The sequence below is a fragment of the Erinaceus europaeus genome, chromosome 1 (assembly GCF_950295315.1).
Source record: "Erinaceus europaeus chromosome 1, mEriEur2.1, whole genome shotgun sequence".
Lineage (NCBI taxonomy): Eukaryota > Metazoa > Chordata > Mammalia > Eulipotyphla > Erinaceidae > Erinaceus > Erinaceus europaeus.
In genome coordinates, this window is record NC_080162.1 from 183,559,751 (window position 1) to 183,577,121 (window position 17,371).

The following is a 17,371-nucleotide window of genomic DNA, read 5'->3' on the forward strand; positions in this document are numbered from 1 at the left end:
TCACTAAATATACTTTTCAAGAGGTTATTTTTTCAGCATTATATTTATTTCTCAGTCCCCAATGCTCGCAATACTACTTGTCATAACTTAAAAAAAAAAAAAAAAAAGGAAATGGATACCTATCTGTCTTAGAAAGTGGCTTTGTGAAAGGAAAGGCAGGCATAAAGATTATAACTTTAATTCCTTTGTTTAAGCATCTAATCTTAGGTAAATATTTCTGTTTTTAGCATAGGTCAGTCACGATACTCTCTCTTCTCTGGTTTTAAATATCCTTGCACGGTCTTCATACTAAGTATAAGCTCATCTAGCCATGGGTACCACCATGTGTGGTAACATCTCATAGTAATAGATAGAAGTATATTTGAGCTTTGCGCAGTGGCAGTATCGTAGCCAATGAGGTTTATCCGAGGCGCGATTATTGCTAGTTGAAAACTTTTCCCAATACCCCGCCGTGACGACTTGAAATACAGTTGTCATTGGCAATTTTTGACAGTCTTTATGAAGAAAAAAAAAAAAAGAAGTATATTTGAGAGCTGATCTGTATTCATTTTCCAATATATAATAGCTTCATTTTGTTGAATTTGCATTTAAAATATTATAGACAGTTTGCTAATTACTGAGATGTCAATGTGGATTAGACAGCTGACAGAGCAAACATTTGAAGACCAACATCTGTCTGTGCTCAAACACCTTTAATTACAGTAGGCTTTCACTGGCTTATTTTTCCCCATAAATAAATTCATTATATGGGCACTGTTCAAATTCTCAAGAATAATAAGTCATCAACTTCTGTTTTAGAATTGTACTTACTATATAAGGAATGAATGTCTTTTTCTATTTTAGATAAGTGAATTTCTGGTATTTTAAAGATTAGATAAGAGTTTTAATAGAATTCCTTAGCATTAAGTGGATGCTTGATTTAAATATTAATGTTAAACCATTAATACTATACATCTAGAAAATTCTAGTTTGTCTCTTACAGATTTATTTCTGCCAGAAATTGAGAGATTTATATATTTAAAGATGGAAGTCAGGTGTCTCTAGTCCCTGTATTGTTGAGTTGGTGCTGTCACACTTTAAAATACAGTTTCGGTTACTGTATAGTAGAATGCAATTATTAAGTGCTAGAGTAGTGTACTTGCAAAGTATGTCTTTTGAGGCATATGCTTGTTACAGCCTTCAAAAGAGAAGGATGCGCAGGACACCTGAATTTTCTCCTAGAACACATTTTAAAAATATATTTTATTTATTTACTTATGAGAAATAAAGGGGTAGAGAGAGAAAGAAGCAGACATCACTCTGGTACATGTGCTGCTGGGGATTGAACCCAGGACCTCATGCTTGAGGGAGTCCAGTGCCTCATCTACTGTACTTCCTCCTAGAACACTAACAATTTTAAAAATAATATTTCTTTCTTTCTTTCTTTCTTTCTTTCTTTCTTTCTTTCTTTCTTTCTTTCTTTCTTTCTTTCTTTCTTTCTTTCTTTTTTGTTTCTTACCAGAGCACTGCTCAGCTCTTGCTTATGGTGATGCTGGGCATTGAACTTGGGAACTTTGGTGCCTTGGGGGCTTTACCAAAACCAATATGCTGTATTCCCAGTTCAGGGCATAGTCTTTTAATGAATTTGTAGTTTTATTCTTTGCAGAAAACTTTGAGAAAACTTCAACTAAAGTCATATCAGTAAATCATCAAAATAAAGTTGAATCAGATTTTTATATTGATTTTTGAAAATACATAGCTTATAATGTGATGTTTAAAAAAAACAGTACATCATTTTTGTAGAATAAATGTGCTGACAATTTAGGAAAGATGAAAATGATTTTTTTTATTATTTGTGATGCTTTGTAATAAGTTTGAAATTACAACTGAAACCCTCATACTTTTAGGGGAGAGTAGATTGCGCAAATTTTATTTATTTGACTTTTTATTTCTTTTTTTTTTTTTTAAAAAAGATTTTATTTATTAATGAGAAAGATAGGAAGAGAGAGAGAGAACGAACCAGATATCAGTCTGGTTACATGTGCTGCCGGGACTAAACTCAGGACCTCATGCTTGAGAGTCTAGTGCCTTAGCCACTGTGCCACCTCCCGGACCACAACTTTTAAATTTCTCTCTCCTCCCCCCCCCCCAAGTATTTACTAATTTATTCTCTCTTGTTGCCCTTGGTCTCTTTATTGTTGTAGTTATTATTGTTGTCATTGTTGTTGGATAGGACAGAGAAATGGAGAGAGGAGGGGAAGACAGACAAGGAGAGAAAGATACCTGCAGACCTGCTTCACTGCCTGTGAAAGGAACACCCCCCCCCCCCAGCCGGGGGCTTGAACCGGGATCCTTACACCGGTCCTTACACTTTGCATCACCAGCTCTTAACGCATTGCGCTACCACCTGACTCCCAGTTTTTCTTTTTTCTATCAGAGCACCGCTCAGCTCTGGTTTATAGTGGTGTGCAGAATTGTACCTGGGATTTTGGAGCCTCAGGCATGAGAATCTCTTCGCATAACCATAATGCTATCTCCTCCCTCCCTTTATTTGATTTTTTTTTTTTTTTTTTAGAGGAGAAAATGCTTTCTTTCAATGTGGCACCAGCGATGGGATCCAGACCTAAGGTCTTCCCAGGCATTATTGCAACTAAGGAGGATAAAAGTGAATCTGATTTTCAAGTATTTTTATGGTTGTACTATATTTACAGTACTTAATAATTTAAAAGGCACAGTTTAAAAATGAACCCAAATAAACATTCTTGTTAAAATAAAGCCAGGTAAGATTCACTAGCAACCCGTGGAACTGGCTGGTATTCATATGTACATTTTATACTCAGGAATAAAACTAATAGAGACTATGCTTAGGTGGAATCATTATTAAAAGCCTGATTTAAAACCAGAAGCATATAGAATTATTGAAAAATAGAATATTCTTGACTTTCTTAGAAAACAGATATAATCAGTCCCTTGACAGAGTTTACTCAGTTTTGAAAAAAGTAATGAGTAGAATTAAAGTCATTGGTTAGTGTCAATATGAGTCTTTTTGGTGTTGCTGAGGCTTTGTACCTGCATGATTCTGTCACTCCTGCAGCCCCCCCCCCCCCTTTCCCTCCTGGTAGAGAGAAACAGAAAGGGAGAAAGACAGGGGAAACACTATTATAATACCAGGTCTTGTGCTCAGTAAGCTTCGCCTATACATAGTGCCCTTATGGAGTGACCAGGGCTTGAAACCATCTTTCTGTACTGTGGGAGCTATCTCCTGACCCCATAGAACAATGTAAGTACTATTATAAGAAAGTTTGTAGAAAGGTTACAAAAAAAATCATGTGTCTGATTGAGGGAGATAGCATAATGGGTATGCCGGGACATTGATGCCTGAGGCTCCAGTCTTAGGTTCAGTCCCCCACAGCACCTTAAAGCAGAGTTGAGCAGTTCTTTGGGGTGTATATATGTGTGTTACTTTGGATATATTTTACTATTCAGTCATTTAGAACAAAAACGTTAGTTGAATCTTTTTACAAGGGGAAACATGCCTGACAAGTTGACAGAAGTTACTTTAGAGGGTGTTTAGAACACATTAATGAGTGAGCAACAAAGAAAAGGATTTATGTAAATTTTATAAAGCCTTTCCAAGTGTCTAAATCCAAAAGGAATAATAAAAATTTTGTGATACAGTAGAATGGTTGAAGTCAAAATGATGTAGAAACAGGATATAAATGTTAGTTGGTCATGTTGTGGGGTATCTCCAGATGAAAGACCTCCGTAGGAAGCCCGAGACATGGGTTGGATGGGCTGTTCTGGGCAAGGAGATAAACTACTATTCTTAGTTTCAGGCTTAATGGCAAGGGCAGATAGCAGTCAATTTGCTCTCATCTGTAATGTCTTCCCCAGGGACATGACAGAACAGGTTCTCTGAACATGCTTAGTACTGTGAGCTCAGAAGTAACGTACCTTTATTATATTACCATTATTATAAAGTCTCTGTTCTCTTGTGCCCCGTTGGTTTGACTCAGACCCCAGCCCGGACCTGACCAAATATAAAAGGAGAAATTGCAGTTATGCATAGAACCACCACTGGCCAGCCCCTCAGTTTTCATGAATACCCTTTCTTCCTCCTTTTACTTTTCCTTTTTGAGTCTCTTTGTATAAATAACCATTATGCTATTTACACCCACCCCCCCTTCCCTTTTGAGGAGGTTGCTGGATTTTTTTTTTTTTTTTTTTGCCTCCATGGTTATCGCTGGGTCTCCGTGCCTGCACTCGTTACGAATCGACTGTTCCTGAATGCCATTTTCCTCCATTTTTGTTGCCGTTGTTGTTAGAATGTTGTTATTGGATAGGACAGAGTGAAATGGAGAGAGAAGGGGAAGACAGAGAGGGGGAGAGAAAGACAGACACCTGCAGACCTGCTTCACCGCCTGTGAAAACACCCCACCCTCCCATCCAGGTGGGGCGCCGGGCTTGCATCGCGATCCTTGAGCTTCGCGCCTGTGCGCTTAACCCTAGGCGCTACTGCCAGGCCCTGGGTTGCTGGATCTTAAGTCCCTTTTCCTTTTAAAAAGCAGCTTGGGGGTCGGGTGGTAGCGCAGCAGGTTAAGCGCACGTGGCGCAAAGCGCGAGAATCCGGGTAAGGATCCCGGTTCTAGCCCCCAGCTGCCCATCTGCAAGGGGGGCTCGTTTCACGAGCGGAGAAGCAGATTTGCAGGGGTCTTTCTCTCCCCCTGTCTTCCCCTTCTCTCTTGATTTCTCACTGTCCTTATCCAACAACATCAATGGCAACAATAACGACAATGAGGGCAACAAAAATAGTAAAAAATGGCCTCCAGGAACAGTGGATTTGTAGTGCAGGCACCTAGCCGAGCCCCAGCAATAACCCTGGAGGGAAAAACAAAACAAAACAAAACATCTTAAGTACCTTTTCCTATTAAAAAATATGTATAATTAAATTTCTTTCTTTATTTTTTCCTCCGGGGCTATCACTGGGGCTCAGTGCCTGAACTATGAACCCACTGCTCCTGGCGGCCATTTTTCCTTTTTTTTTTTTTTAAATATTTATTTTATTTATTCCCTTTTGTTGCCCTTGTTGTTTTATTGTTGTAGTTTTTGGATAGGACAGAGAGAAATGGAGAGAGGAGGAGAGAAAGATAGACACCTGCAGACCTCCTTCACCTCCTGTGAAGCGACTCCCCTGCAGGTGGGGAGCCGGGGTTCGAACTGGGATCCTTATGCCGGTCCTTGTGCTTTGCGCCACCTGCGCTTAACCCACTGCGCTACAGCCCGACTCCCCCCCCCCCCTTTTTTTAATTAATAGGATAGTACAGAGAGAAATTGAGAGAGGAGAAGATGGGGGGAGAGAAAGACGTACTTCACCATTTGTGAAGCGACCCACCCACTTCAGGTGGGGAGATGGGGCTCCAACTGGGATCCTTGGGCAGGTCCTTGCACTTTGTATTCTGTGCTACCGCTCGGCCCCCTAATTATTTTTTTTAAATTTTAGTGAGAGAAGTGATATAGAGGGAAAGATGCAGAAAGAGACCAGAGCATTGCTCAGCTCTGTCTTGTGGTAATGCTGAGGATTGAACTTGGCACCTTAGAGCTTCAGGTGAGTCTTTGCTCAATCATTATGCTATCTCTTTATTCTTTACCCTTTTCTATTGTGTGATCTACATTAAGATTCCTAAAAGGGCGTAGTGGGGGCAGTAGATTGTATAATGGTTATGCAAAGAGACTTTCTTGCCCAGGCTTCAAAGTGTCAAGTTCAACCCGCCTTTCACTCACCCATCCCCCACCCCCAAAGCTGGAGCTGAGCAGTGCTCTGGTGTGTGTGTGTGTGTGTGTGTGTGTGTGTGTGTATTTGGCTTTTTTTTTTTTTTTAAAATTGAGGGGTTAATGCTTTACATTGCAGTCATTCTTGCATGAGTATGATTTCATCACACACCAGCAACCTAAAAGTTCTCTTTCACCCCTCTTCAAATTTTAGCTCTTTTGAATAGTGAAATACCATAAGAAAAACCCACTTGCAGATAGTGAGCAAAAGACTTAAGTATGACCAGTGTTGCTAACTAGGGGAAATTATATATATATAATCTCCCTGCTAGAACCTCCAAATAAGCTCTCAAGGAAAATTATATTTTAATACTGGAGTTATGAAATTAGTTATAGTCAGGATAAGAAGCCATGAACTATTGTAAATAATTTTAGTTTTTTTTTTTGCCACCAGGACCTTAAGCTTACAAGATCAGTGATACCTTCATGCCAGTAAGATACTTCCGGGGCCCTGGCATCACTTTTTTTTTTTTTTTTTTTTTTGTTACCAAGGCTTCATTACTCCTGGTCAACTTTTCATATAGACAAACTTTTTCTTTTTCTTTTTTCAAGTCTTTTTCTTTTAGTGTTCAAAAATATTCATATATATAACTTTTAAAAACTTATTTATAAAAAATACCAACAAGACCATAAGATATAAGGGTACAATTTCCATCACCAGAGTTCTGTATCCCATCCCCTCTCTTGAAAGCTTTCTTATTTGTCTTTCTGGGAGCATGGATCCAGGATTATTATGGGAGTGTAGAAGTGGAAGGTCTGGCTTTCTTTCTTTTTTTTTTTCTTTTTTCTTTTTTTCCTTCCTTCCTTCCTTCCTTCCTTCCTTTTTTTTTTTTTTTTTAAACCAGAGCACTGATCAGGTGATGAGCTCTGGCTTATGAGGGTGGCAAGGTGTGTGTGTGTGTGTGTGTGTGTGTTGAACCTGGGACATTAGAGCCTCAGGTATGAAAGCCTCTTTGTATAACCATTATGCTATCTACCCCCACCCTTAGACATACTTTTCATATATGTGTGTGTGTGTGTGTGTATGGGGGGGAGGAGAAGGAGAAGAAGAAGAAGAAGGGATGAGATACCTCACATCAACCAAATTTTTTTCTACCCATTGTCTTAGTATTCTCACTGTACTCACTGGGGGTGAAGGGCTCATTGTGTGCTTGGCAAAGCAGGCATCCTCAGTGAGCTTTCTGGCCAATCCTAGCAGCATCATATTTCTAAAGTATGGACTATACTGTATTACTTATTTCTTTATTTCTTTTTAAATAGTTTTATCTTTATTTACTTAACTATTGGACAGAGACAAAATAGGGAGCGAGACAGAGACACCTGCAGCCCTGCTTCACCACTTGTGAAGCTTTCCCCCTGCAGGTGGGGACCAGAGGCTTGAAAATGGATCCTTTTGCACTGTAATGTGTGCACTTAACTAGGTGCGCCACCACTTGGCTCCTTATTATTTTATTTACAGCATAATGCTTATGTGTCTGTTGGGCTCCCTCCCACCTAGCTTCTGTTGAACTGAACTGACCCTGACTACGTCTGTCTCTGACCAGTACTCTTTGTTAGCTTTTCTTTTCCCTTTTCCCTTCTATTCCGGCAGGTGGAAATTTAAAATATTTCTTCCTCACTTTGCAGTCTATATTATTTTTTAAAATTTTATTTATTTTTTTGAGAGAGATGCAGGGAGAGAGACACACAGAGAGAGAGAAACATCAGAGCACTGCTCAGCTCTGGTTTATGGTGGTGTGGGGGGTTGAACCTGGGACTTAGGAACCTCAGGCATGAGAGTCTGTTTGCATAATCATCATGCTGTCTCCCTCACCCTGTCTATATGATTTCTTAAATTAGTTTGAATCAACCTAAGCTTTTGCCACCACCTTTACATAACTTCCAAATATATAGCCTAATCTGACCTTTCATCTAAGCTCAGCTGCTTGCTTGACATTTTTCCCCAGTGTCTTGTTTATGCTTTCTGTACAACACAGCCAAAGTGAAACTCCTTCCTTCCTCCCTCCCTTCCTCCCAAACCAGTTCTTCCTCCACGTTTCCTGGTTTCTATTAATTGATACTCACCCAGGCTCAGAGCACGAGTTATATAGGATCTCACTCTGACCTTCTGCATTCTTTTTTCTGCCAATTTTCATGCAACCTGTTTTCACAGGGTGTCCTGTATGTATTTTTCACAACCCATTCACTTCTTCACTACCACCTGTATGGGATCTCGGTACTTTGTATCTAAGCTATTCTAACACTTTATTTACTTATTTATTTATTCCCTTTTGTTACCTTTGTTTTATTGTTATAGTTATCAATGTTGTTGCTGTTGCATAGGACAAAGAGAAATGGAGAGAGGAGGGGAAGGCAGAGGGGGAGAGAAAGAGAGACATCTGCAGAACTGCTTCACCGATTGTGAAGCGACACCCCTGCAGGTGGAGAGCTGGGGGCTCGAACCAGGATCCTTATGCAGGTCCTTGTGCTTTGCACCACATGCGCTTAACCTGCTGCGCTACCGCCCAAATCCCATAACACTTTTTTTAAAATGGAGAAAGGAGGGGAAGACGGGGGCGGGGGTGGGGTGGGGGAGAGAAAGACAGATACCTGCAGACCTGCTTCACCACCTGTGAAGTGACATCCCTGCAGGTGGGGAGCCGGGATCTCGAACCAGGATCCTTAAGGCTGTCCTTGTGCTTTGCACCACATGCGCTTAACCTGCTGTGCTACTGCCAGACTTATTTATTTATTCCTTCCTTCCTTCCTTCCTTCCTTCCTTCCTTCCTTCCTTCCTTCCTTCCTTCCTTCCTTTTTGTTGCCCTTGTTTTTTATTGTTGTAGTTACTATTGTTGTTGTTGATGACTATTCTAACACTTTTAAAAATATTTTATTTACTTACTTACTTGAGTAGAGACAGAAATTGAAAGGGGAATGGAGAGAGGGAGAGAGGCACCTGCAGCATTGCAGGTGTGTGTGTGGGGGGTTGAGCCGAGTCCTTGTACATTGTAGCATGTGCAGTCGACCAGGTGCACCACCTCCTGGGCCCTAGACTAACACATCTTAGCTGAGTTTACTTAAGCTTCCACAAGGAAATAAAATTAACATGGTAATCTGACTACTCTTTAACCTCAAACTACTTAGTTCTTCCTACGGCCTTCTCAAGTAAGTACCAACTCCTTAGTTTTCTATAAAACCTAATCACTCTGATCTTGGTTTATTTTTCCTTTAATGGCATACTCACATCTGTATTCCAGTTTCAATTTTTTTCTGCCTGCCTGCCTGCCTGCCTGCCTGCCTGCCTGCCTGCCTTCCTTCCTTCCTTCCTTCCTTCCTTCCTTCCTTGCTCTCTTGCTCTCTTGCTCTCTTGCTCTCTTTCTTTTACACTCTTCTGTTTGCTTGAACTTATGCTCAGCTGTTTTCCCTTCAAGGAGTACCCCACCCCTCATCTATGCCAACAAGGCTGTTTGTCAAAGACAATCTGTTGCAGTGTTTGCTAGACTTCAGTAATACACTGAAGCACATTTTTTATAAAAAGATTTTATTTATTAGAAAGATAGTCCTAGCTCCCCACCTGTAGGGGAGTTGCTTCACAAGCAGTGAAGCAGGTCTGCAGGTGTCTCTCTTTCTCTCCCCCTCTGTCTTCCCCATCTCTCTCCATTTCTTTCTGTCCTATCCAACAACAACGACATCAATAACAACAACAGTAATAACTACAACAACAGTAAAAAAAACAAGGGCATCAAAAAGGAAAATAAAAAAAAATTTTAAAATTAAAAAAAAAAAAAGAGAAAGAACCAGACATCACTTTGGTACTTGTACTGCCGAGAATTGAACTCAGGACCACATGCTTGAGAGCCCAATGCTTTATCCACTGTGCCACCTCCTGGACCACTTGTTGATTTTGTAAAAGGTACTTATTTCTCACTTTTAAAAATTTTATTATTTAATGTTTATTTTTTTCTCCAGGGTTAATGCAGGGGCTCGGTGCCAGCACTGTGAATCCACTGCTCCTGGAGGCCATTTCCCCCCCAATTTTGTTGCCCTTGTTATTATTGTTACTGCTGTTGTTGTTGTTGGATAGGACAGAGAAATCGAGAGAGGAGGAGAAGACAGAGAAGGAGAGAAAAAGATAGACATCTGTAGACCTGCTTCACAGCATGTGAAAGGACTCCTCTGCAGATGGTGAGCTGGGGGGCTCGAACCGGGATCCTTATGCTGGTCCTTACGCTTGGCACCAGGTGCACTTAACCTGCTGCACCACCACCTGCCCCCCGTATCTTTCACTTTTTATTGTGGTCAATTGTGCACTTGCTTAATATTTCATACTTAGTGCCAAGCTGTTACTGGGTAGAGACTTATTCTTACTCATTCTTTATTGCATCAGTTAGTACAGGAAATAGTACTCAGGAAATAGTGACTGAAAATAGTTAAATGATTACAGTTGTTTATAGTTTCCTTCAGTGGATTTTTTTTTTTTTTTTTAATATTCTGCTCCTAAGTGTAGTGTCCGGGACTGGGCGGTTGCATATTGGGTTAAGAGTACATAGTGCAAAGAGGCACAAGGATCCAGTTGGAGCTCCTGGCTCCCCACCTGCAGGAAGCCGCTTTACAAGCAGTGAAGGAGGCCTGCAGATGTCTGTCTTTCTCTCCCCCTTTCTGTCTTCCCCATGCCTCTCAGTTTCTCTCTGCTCTATCCAACAATAGCAGCAAGAACAGCAGTAGAAAGAAGCTGGCCGCTAGGAGCAGTCAATTTGTAGTGCAGGCACCAAGCCCCATTGATAACCCTGGAGACAAAAAAAATAAGTTTAATGACAATGCCATCAACTATACAGAGGCAAAGTAAACTGAGCCTTTCTAGAGATGTAGTTAAAATGTGCAAGTCACACTGCTGGTACTCTCTTTATAATGTAAAAGCTTCAGCTTGAAGTGAGTCCAGAGGCATTACAATTTAGGCCTTCTACTGCAGCAGTGCTAGGATGAACCCTCTCTCCTTTGGGGCTTTCATTTAAATAAAATATCTCAATAACACATGGTCTTTTTTAACACCAGAGCTGCTCAGCTCTGGCTTATAGTGGCATGGGAGATTGAACCTGGGACTTCAGAGCCTCAGGGATGAGAGTTTCTTTGCATAACCATTATGCTGTCTCCCTCATCACAGAATCATGTTTTTATAGAAAAAAATTTAGAAACTCTCCATGCTTTTATTCACAATCTGTTCTTTGTAGGGAGGCCTTCAAAATATCTGATCTTATTTTCATCTTTGGTAAACTTTGAACAGATTAAATTTATTGTTTAACCGTTGATTATTTTACATTTTTCTCTTGGTCCAGTTTTAATCATGTGTATTTTATAAGTAAAATTTATACTTTCCTTGATTTTTAAACAAATTTATATGCAAAATTAATTTTTTTCACTCCCAACATTGTGAATTCAGTACGTATTTATAAATGCAAGAAGTCTCATTGTTGTCCCTTTATCTGTAGAATGGAGTTCATTAAAAAGCGATTACTATTATTCACATGAGAGAAAGCTATTTGAGGCTAATGTATAGTTATTTTTAGGCCAATTTAGTGTAAATCTGCCAGTGTACTTGACATAGATTGTATAGTCAGATATTGAAATCTTTTTTTTGTAGTTGAAAAGTCAGATTAACTTGTCTATTATTTGTCAAGCAAATTAAATTTATGAGGCTTTTTCATGAGTAAAGATTTAGGAATACAGCAAATGAGTGTACAAAGGAATTACATGAAGCATTACTTTGCTGCCATTTATAAGATTTAGTCTTTCTTTTATTCTGACAGTATGAGTACAGAGATGGATCTGCTAGCACAGTCTTAGTCTTGTAGCTTCCACTCTTCATTCATTGCCTTCCACAGGTGTTTTTTGAGTTCTTAATAAAAACCAACTACTGGGCTAGAAACAAGTAGCACAGTGGTGAAATTTGTAGATGCAGAAGTAGCCTTCTTAGTGCTTCTAGTACATTGAGGCTTTAAAATGTATGTTATTAAAACTTCTTTCTTTTTTTTTTTTTTTGGCCTCCAGGGTTATCTCTGGGACTTGGTGCCTGCACCATGAATCCACTGCTCCTGGAGGACATTTTCCCCATTTTTGTCACCCTTGTTGCCCTGTTGTTACTGTTGCCATAAATGTTGTTGTTGGATAGGCCAGAGAGAAATTGAGAAAGGAGGGGAGACAGAGAAGGGGAGAGAAAGATAGACACCCGCAGACCTGCTTCATCACTTGTGAAGCGACCTCCTGCAGGTGGGGATCCTGGGGCTCCAGCCGGGACATCCTTGAGCCGGTCCGCTTTGAGCTAGCTGGTCCGCTCTGTACCATGTGCAAACTCTCTGTGCCAGCCCAGTTATTAAAGCTTCTTATGCTGAAAAAGAAAAAAAAATCATATGATAAAGCTTATTCGTAGCTAATTTACTTACTCTTTTTTTTCCATTGCTGAAGTTTCACTGTCTCATCTGACATTTTCAGATACAGAGGGAAAGAGGGAAGGATACAAAGCACCAAGGCTTCTTCCGATGGAGTGGGGACTGGGTTTGAACTAGCCTTAACGGTTATGGCAAAGCAGGTGCACTATTCAGGTGACCTGTTTTGCTGATCCAATGTTGATTTTTTTCAAAAGAAAGTGAAGACAGGCACTTCACATTCAGACTTACAGTCATTACAACAACAACTAAAATTTTAAGTTTTAATAGTGTTAGAAGTCTTGAGCTCAGTAAAGAGACCTTAATTTGAGTCTTGGTTTGCTTATCTCTGTAAATAGGAATGTTATGAAAAAGAGAAGTAATTACTGTTTAGCAAGCACTTTGATATTTATGCTCAGTGCCTGTAAACAGTTATTAGAAAGTCACTTTACTGGCCAGAATGGCAAGTATTGTGGTGAGGCCAGAGCGAGGGTCAGGAAAGCAGGGTTTTTACATTTTTGAAGGCGATACATGTGAAAAGGTTCTATTTCTGGTTCAGTATTTTATTTCTGTTTCCAGTTGAGATGATAGCTATAGATATCTACACTTTGATAATGTTATAAGAAACTAGGTAGATTATGGTTATGAATAACCATGTTGATAGTTATTTTAATTTCTTTATTGGGGAATTAATGTTTTACATTCAACAGTAAATACAATAGTTTGTACCATGTTGATGGTTTTTATAATAATATAATATATACCCATAGATTTTAATTCCCTGTAGTTAGTGAAAGTACATTTTCTACCAGAAGCTGCCATTTCATGAGAAAACAGCAAGCCGTGCAGTTCTTTTATCGGGGCAAGAGTAAGTGATGGGAGTAGAGCTGGAGTTCAGGTTTCTTGTGGGTTGTAGATGGCTGGACCAGGAGCCTTGTTTCTGTCCTTACCCTCAGCCAGTTGGCCAAGGAAACTTGGGTCACTTTTTGCTCTTTATACATATTTGGTCTTAAGCAAATCACCTGACCAACAGAGTTTTCCTGTTACTTAAATTTGGAAGGTGTGGGAGCAGGTTATTTTCAAGCCATTGTAAATGATAGTTGTAAAGATGAACATCTGTGATTTGGAGAACAACAGCAGGAAAAAAATACTAGGAAAAAATAAGTTGGTGTTTATCATAAATTCATTTTATAAGGGATTTAATGCTTGTGCTTCATTTAGGAGTTTACAGCTTAAAATAAATTGAAGGTATCAGTGCTTCATCATTTTAATAGGATTTTACTGAATTCAAGCAATATAGATATTTCTATAAGTAAAGTTTAATTATGAAAATGCTATTAGTTGTTTCCGTGTTTAATGGTTTTTACAGTCTCCCTCCATTCCCTTTTGACTATTGCTTCTTGTAAAGTGGGAAGATAGTGTGTACATTAGGTCAGAGGGTTAGCAGGACATGGGCAAGGACATGCTAACCCTCTGGAAAAAACTACACTAAGTACACTTCTTAAAAAATGCTTTGAAATTTTATCTGGCTAAACAATTACATTTCAAAATTTGAAAACAAGCTCCCAACACAGGAAAAAATATAAACCATACATGGTATGCTGATAAATTCTTTGAAAAAACTTGTCTGTGAAAGTGATTATTTATCTCTGTATTCCCAGATGCCACACATGACTTTTTCTCCTCTGGGGAATAACCAGATTGCACTATTGGTGATCCTTTGGAGTTTTATGGAATGATAATTTAACTTTTCAGATGTGGTTATAATCTACAGACCCTGCTTCCTAACTGTTAACATGCATGGCATAGGCAGGCTTAAATGTTTCCAGGTGTGATTGAAGGATTTGGACAGTAAATTACTTATAGGTTACCTTGGCCACTATCATTTACTACAAAACTGCAGCTTTGACATAAGTAGTTGAAAAGACTATGTTTACATTAACTTTACTTGAAACACGTTTTACATTCAGTAAATTAACTATCTTCCTGAGAGTTGTTTATTTTTTCCAATATTTTTGAGCTGCGTTGCCTTTTAATGCTTGGCATTTTGTTAATAAGCAGGCTTTGTACATAGTCTTGATTTGCTTTATAAGATTTACTACAGTTTGAGAAGTTTCCTCTTTTGTTTTTTTCTGTCTCCCACTGTTGGAACCTTTCCTACCCTCAGTTCCACTTTCTTCCTTGCCCTGTTTCAGAGAAAAGTCATCTACTTTTCCACTTCACAGTTTGTCCCAGTCCTGAAATGGATTCTCATTTTCCTCCAGAAAACCACATTAATCCACACATAAGTGGACCCATTTAATGCTCTATTGTTATAAGCAGTAAAAATCGTTAGCAGTCTAGAGAGTTTATCTAGAGAGTGACATTCTGCTTGGAAGTAGCAGAGGGTGTGAGTTGATTGGCTCTGGGCAAAAATGCCCACAGTTAGTTTAGCTTTGCTGGCACTCATGGGTTCTCTCCTATGTAGGCACTTCCCCCACACTTTCAGTCCCCTTCCTAGTTCTGGTCTCCAGCCATTCTAAGGCCTTATCCCACTGTTTCTTACCCCAACTCTGCTTCCCCCTCATCCCCCAACCTGCTGAACTCCGCCGTCCTCTGGTCCTATGGGATCCCTTCCCCTCTGCACTGGAGGTAGAGTATTGTCTTAATGTGCAGTAGTGGGAAGGAGTATCCTCTATCACACTGCAATAAGGTGTTGGGATCCCTGATGGGGATCCTGAGTTTCCTCATTGAAATGTTTTTATTCATACCAGTTAGCTTTTACAGAACTATAAATACACTCTAGTGCTATACAAATAGAATACATGGTTTAAAAAGGCTTTTGTTCCTTGTCCAAGGCAACCGAACAACCATTTACAGCACTGTTCACTTGAGAAGGGTGACTTGGGTTCCAAATAGCTATCCTAAAATGGATTTTGAAACACATTCTAGTAGATTGGTACTCTGCTCTCTCATGGAACTTGTGTAAAACATATTTTCTTTCATGTTTTTTTTTTAGACACTGAGTAAGAGTGAAAGCTTCAAATAAGCTCAGATTCTTAATGAAAGAATGAATATAGGATCTTTCATCCATAGGACTTTACATTGGTTACCCATTTTGATATGCATAGGGTAAACCATCACTGCCTGCTTGAATGGATCCTCTTTGAGATAGTAATGATGTAGAACGATTTCTCTATTTAGTTATTTGTGGTATTCTTGGAAGGATGTTACTTATGACTGAATTAAACTTAACCAAAATGGGCCGAAGTAGAATTTTTGCACTGATTTCTTTTTATAAAAACGCGTTAAAAAAAAGTGTTTTAAAGGAATGTTTGATCTGTGGCATTCAGTAAACTGCAGTTCTAATGGTGACTTGCTCTCTTTTTTCCCCCATTTCTTTATTTTATTTTATTTTTTAAATTTCTTTATTGGGGGATGGTTAATGTTTTACATTTGACAGTAAATATTGTAGTTTGTACATAACATTTCTCAGTTTTCCACATAACAATACAACCCCCACTAGGTCCTCTGTCATCCTTTTTGGACCTGTACTCTCCCCCCTACCCTCCCCAAAGTCTTTTACTTTGGTGCAATATACCAATTCTAGTTCAGGTTGACTTGTGTTTGCTCTTCTGATCTTGTTTTTCAACTTCTGCCTGAGAGTGAGATCACCCCATATTCATCCTTCTGTTTCTGACTATTTTATTTAACATGATTTCTTCAAGCTCCATCCAAGTTGGGCTGAAAACAGTGAAGTCACCATTTTTAATAGCTGAGTAATATTCCGTTGTGTATATATACCACAACTTGCTCAGCCACTCATCTGTTGTTGGATGCCTGGATTCCTTCCAGGTTTTGGCTATTACAAATTGTGCTGTTATGAACATATGTGTACACAGATCTTTTTGGATGGGTGTGTTGAGTTCCTTAGGATAATTCCCCAGGAGAGGAATTGCAGGATCATAAGGTAGGTCCATTTCTAGCCTTCTGAGAGTTCTCCAGACTGTTCTCCACAGAGGTTGGACCAATTTACATTCCCACCAGCAGGGCAGGAGGGTTCCTTTGACCCCACAACCTCTCCAGCATTTGCTGCTGTTACGTTTTCTGATATATGACATTCTTATAGGTGTGAAGTGGTATCTTGTTGTTGTCTTTATTTGCATTTCTCTGACAATCAAAGACTTGGAGCATTTTTTCATGTGTTTCTCAGCCTTTTGGATCTCTTCTGTGGTGAATATTCTGTCCATGTCCTCTCCCCATTTTTGGATGAGGCTATTTGTTTTCTTGTTGTTGAATTTGACAATCTTTATATATTTTGGTTGTTAAACTCTTGTCTGATGTATGGCATGTAAAGATCTCCCATTCTGTGAGGGGTCTCTTGGTTTGGGTAGTGGTTTCTTTTGCTGTGCAGAAGCTTTTTAATTTGATATAGTTCCATAGGTTTATACTTGCCTTAGTCTTCTTTGTAATTGGATTCATTTCATTGGAGATATCTTTAAAATTTATGTGGAAAAGAGTTCTGCCAATATTTTCCTCTAAGTATCTGATAGTTTCTGGTCTAACATCCAAGTCCTTGATCCACTTGGGATTTATTTTTGTGTTTGGTGAAGTGTAGTGGCTCACTTTCATTCTTCGGCAGTTTCAACCCATTTTTCTCAACACCATTTATTGAAGAGACTCCCCTTTCCCCATTTAATAGTCTGGGCACCTTTGTCAAAGATGAGATGTCCATAACTAGGCATTTGTTAAGGTATTTTCAGTAACTGCTGAAGTAATTCAAATTTATTGACCATAGGAGGATATTAAATATTTATCTTTTCTGCTTAGTGCCTAGCGTGAAATAGGATGCAAGTTAATGGTTAATGGCATATTGGCCACTATGTCTTGACTACTGTGTTCAGGTAGTTTATCTAGTAGCATCACATATTGTGTATGTGCTAAAAAGTATATTTGGAGTTTATTTTGTTTTTCTGCTAAAGTTTTTCAGAAAAGATTTTTGACCATGAAAAATGAAGAGAGAATGTGTGTAATAACTGCAAAGAGGAGAAAAGTATGAACATTGTGTACTAGAAAAAAAAAATCTGTTTTTTTTCTTTAACCAAATAATGACATCATATTGTATTAATGTAATGTGTGATCTGGCATGTCTGTAGTGTCTGATGCATCCCAAGTTGTTTTTTGGT

The 17,371-nt window shown here is 39.1% G+C and overlaps 1 non-coding gene across 1 annotated transcript; it reads left to right on the plus strand.

Annotated features, from left to right (window-relative positions):
• Positions 1–364: 364 nt before the first annotated feature.
• On the plus strand, positions 365–505 carry LOC132542635 (U4 spliceosomal RNA). The gene has a single exon (XR_009553599.1). It is a non-coding gene; the product is annotated as a U4 spliceosomal RNA (small nuclear RNA).
• Positions 506–17,371: the final 16,866 nt, after the last annotated feature.